Below are 4666 nucleotides of genomic sequence, written 5' to 3' on the forward strand. Positions count from 1 at the left end.
ATCCCTCCCACCTTAATCATGCAGTTCTTATCTAGGTAAGTGATTGGTTCTTAAGTATGTAAGATACAGAACAAGGTTCCTAGTCCGCTGGCACCTTCAAGACCAACATAGTTTTACTCTGGGTATCAGCTCTCGTGTGAAGTGTGCATTTCTTCAGATATGTAAGATATAATCAAACAGATGCATAAGATGGTCTCATTATCTTTTCTTGAGCAAGATAGGAAAGCCAAACTTAAGTCTTAATCTTTATTAAAAGGCAATTAATCTAACTTTTCTGCATCTGTTTCAGTTATCGGTCAAGGATTAAAGTATACCTTATACAACCAGAGGTTTTTTTTAATATTTGTTTTTATTAATTTTTAACAGCGTAAACACAACAGAATTAGACACAAAGAGCAATTACCGGCTCAATTAAACAGCTTTTCGTACATAACTCCCACAGTATCACAGTAAAGTCAAACATTTGTATAGACTAAGTACCAAACAGTTAAAAGAACAACAGCTTCTTGTACAGCTGGTTTTTTGGAACTGTTTCACTATTTTCTAAATAACTAATAACAGGAAACCATACTGCCTGAAACCACTTTTGGTATTTCTCTGATTGCACGGCTGAAGAGTTATAAGAGGTGCGCCCATAAAGAAAGCATTCCCAGATTTTGTTCTGCCAGCATGTTATTGTCGGAACATTTTTTTGCTTCCATTTTTGTGCAATTGTTAATTTTGCCAACATCAGTAGGGTCGATACTAATGTTTCCAAGCTTTTTCTACTCACAGTTGTATGCCATGTCTCCAGAAAGATAGATTCTAAAGTGCAGGGTAAGACAATATCAACTATTGATGCAATTTGTTGTATTATCTGTGTCCAGTAGCCTTTTATTAGTGGACAGGACCACCAGGAGTGCACAAAGTCCGCAACAGCACCACAATTTTTCCAACATTTGTTTGAAATCTTAGGATTTGTGTAGGACTGCTGGGGTCATGTACCACCTATTTAGTATTTTGAAAGAAGTAAACCTGATGCTGAAGATATTAGAAGGAAGGGATGCAGTGGAAATGCTGCTACACCATGGCAGAATACCCCATAGAGGACCCTCCCCCATGCTCCATCCTACAGACCTCCAGGAATGGCCTTGCCCACCCCGGTGGGCAGCCCTTGTCTAGAAGCCTGCAGCTGGATTTCAGGCCCACTTTCCAACAGAAGCCGCTCGGGGGACCTTGATGGATGACCTCCACTGGGGCGGGGGAAGCGCATCCTGGTCCATTCAGCCAGGCCTCTCCACCAACGGTCCGCACCACTGACAACATCTCTTTCGGGATCATGTAGGTCAGGTGGAGGCTGAGGCGCCATGCTTGGGTGGTTCCATGCTCACCTGGTGGGTGGTTGTTTCCAGAGGGCGGGGCTAGGGGACTGCAGTCCAACCTGGGGAAGGCTGGGGACACCTTTAGGACAGCTGCAAGAGTTTCTGTTCTCATTTGCCGCAGGTCTAGCTCAAGCTTTTGTGTGAACCCCAGCCAAAGGGCTCTCAGTCACCAGCCAAAGGGCTCTCGGCCCCTCGCTTGGCTTCCGGGGCCAGCAGTGAGCTGGGCTTGCAGGTCCAGAATGAGTCAAGGAAGGCATTGCTTACTGTTTTTCTGTTTGTCTAATCGTATTTTGGTGTCAAGACCCACAGCCAAACAACGGAGCACACACTTCCAAGAAATGATCCCTACATTTGGGTCTTTTCAGGGGAGAAATGCAGGGTAAAAATATGTTAAATAAACTGGTGTGCCACAGGGTCCCACCCCCCACCATTAAATGTACTGCTGACATAGGCTATTGAGGGCTATGAGGCCAGCACACCATTCTCTTTTCCATCCGCTTCAGATTATACATCTGCTGTGCACTGCACGGGTCATAAAACACTGTCAAGACCCACAGCCATTCTGGAGGCCTCACTTCAAAGAGGACGTGGACAGAATGGAGCAGGTGCAGAGGAGAGCGATGAGGATGATGGGGGGGGGCTGGAGACCAAGAAGCCCTGTGAGGAAAGGCCGAGGGACTTGGAAACGTTCAGTCTGGAGAGGAGGCGGCTGAGGGGGGACGTGACTGCTCTCTTGAAGTCTTTGAAGGGCCGTGTGCCTTAGAGGAGGGCAGGGAGCTGTTCCTGTTGGCAGCAGAGGAGAGGACTCACAAGAATGGGTTTAAATTAAGGGTGGGAAGGTACCAGCTGGATCTTAGGGAAAACTTTTTGATAGCTAAGAGTTGTGCAACAGTGGAACCTGCCTAGGGAGGTGGTGAGCTCCCCCTCGTGGGTAGCTTTAAGCAGCGGCTGGACAAACACTTGTCAGGGATGTTCTAGGCTGATCTTGCATTGAGCAGGGGGTTGGACTAGATGGCCTGTAGAGCCCCCGCTAACTCTGTAATTCTATGGTTTTGTGATGGAGCAGAGGTTCATCAGTGTCTATTAACCTCAAGGTATAGATAGGAACTCTTGGTCTGGGGCAAGGGATGCTCTGTATTCTTGGTGCTTCGGGGGGGGGGTGAACAGTGGGAGGGCTTCTAATGTCCTGGTGGACCTCCTGTTGGTACCTGGTATTTCTGGCCACTGTGTGACACAGAGTGTTGGACTGGATGGGCCACTGGCCTGATCCAACATTAGCTTCTCTCATGTTCTTATGTTCAGGTCTTTGTCTGCTGCACCAGGTGCCTAGTGATGGAGACTCACAGAAAAGAATCACTACCCCCCCATCCCTGATCCCCAAGTTCCAGGCTGAGGTAGGACCCTCACCCGAGACACAGCTGGGACCAATGGTGCTAAACTGACTACATCAGATTCATCCGGCCAGGTTGTGGTCAAGGGAACAGGTCTAACCCTAACCCTATGGAGATCTTGTTTTTTCACAGACCTGGCATTGCACAACACTAGAGTTGAAGGGGAGCCACGTAAGAGAGCAGAGCTTCCAAGCCCACCCACATTTCCACGGCGGGACAAAGACTGGACATACAACAAGCACCACTACGTCTTGTACCACCACTCCTCCCACACTGTGCACCATCCAGTACACATAGTGTATCAACTAACCAGTACCACATCCCCTCACCCTCTCTCCAGAACTGCTGCTTCCGGAGACAAGTCTTCCACCACTTAGACCCAGGCTCTTAAACCGAAAACAAGGTCCCACTGGCTGCCAGGGGGACAAAACTTCCCCTCCCTCTCCTTCAGATTTCATCATCTGGTGTTAACCTGTGCAGTTCCCCAGGCTAAACCAACACTGCACAGAGCGACAGATTGGTGGAGAATGCGGGCAGACTGCACAGCTCACTTCACCCAATGCTGGGACATGTGGTTTCAGCTGACGGAGATGGGGGGACAGTAAAAATGCCAGGAGATACAAAAGGGAAAGTGTCACAGCATTACCTGAAACTTGAATTGTTCCTTATGGGTGGGACTCAGTGGGTTGCTGTTGGAGGTCAGTTATTATCGGTGGGGAACTTATCCCGGGAAAGTTCCACGGCCTTATACTAGATACCATTTACTCCCTATGTAAAACCCTTAGGAAAAATCATTTGAGCTTTGGTGTAAGTTGCCATCAATATGGTAATACCCAACTCTGCATTTCTTTATCCAAATCACCAGAAGATGCAGTAGAGGTCCTCAGCCACTGCTTGACAGCTGTGCTTAAACGGCTAAAGATGAATAAGTGGAAGATGATGGTGGTTAGGAAGCGTGACATCTTGAAGGGTACTGTGCTTTCCACATTTGATGGGTCTAACCAAGATGGGTTCTTACCGAGGGGTTACTGGACCCAGGATTACTACTGGAGAAGCAAGTTACTGCAGCTGCAAAAATGTTCTCTTCCATCTTCATGTAGCCCAGATGATTTATCCTTACCTTGCCTCAGCCAACTGTCAAACTCAGAGTCTTGTTTGCTATGGAATTTGTTGTGTTACACTTTCATGACTTGTATCTGGGCATGGGGGTAGATGAGAGTGAGAATGAGTGTGTGAGAAACTGTTTTGCTTAACTGCTTGGGAACCGTGTTTTGTTTTGTTTTAAGCCCCCGGAGGGGATTTTTTATTAATTTTTTAAACACTACAAAAACTAGAACAGAAAAAAGGGAAAGGGAAAGCTACATATAAGGGAGAAAGTAAAGAACCCACGACTAACTAAAAACCCAAGAGAGGAGATCTCCAACTAGCTTTTTATATTTCATTCAGACTTTTCATCTTTGTATTTCTTATGAACTGTGTCAATCTTTTAACCCTTTTAACCATCCCCAGTTACATTTAATTGCCCAATAACAGTGCCCCCCATCATCCCCTAGAACCCAAGTTCTCAAAGGCACAATTCAGAGTCCTTCAGCCTTCACTTCTTCTTCTCTCTCTTCTGCAGTTTGTAGGAACTTTTCAGGGCTGATGCCCCCTGCTCAGACAAAGAGTCCTCACCAGACGAACCAGTTTCCAGCTCTCCACTGGACTTATCGTCCTCTTCTTTTTTCTCCTCTGGCCTTCCCAGCTGCTCCTTTAGAAACTCTTGAGCTTTAAGAACAGAGTCAATCTTGACCTTCTTCTCCTTGATCTTGAATATTACTCCTTCTGGAAACAGCCATTTATATCCAATTGAGTTTGTTTGGAGGAAAAACACAAGTTCTTTGTATTTCTTTCTGCGTTGTCTTACTTCAAATG

Source organism: Gekko japonicus, unplaced genomic scaffold (genome assembly GCF_001447785.1).
Source record: "Gekko japonicus isolate JY-2015 unplaced genomic scaffold, Gekko_japonicus_V1.1 scaffold505, whole genome shotgun sequence".
NCBI classification, from domain to species: domain Eukaryota; kingdom Metazoa; phylum Chordata; class Lepidosauria; order Squamata; family Gekkonidae; genus Gekko; species Gekko japonicus.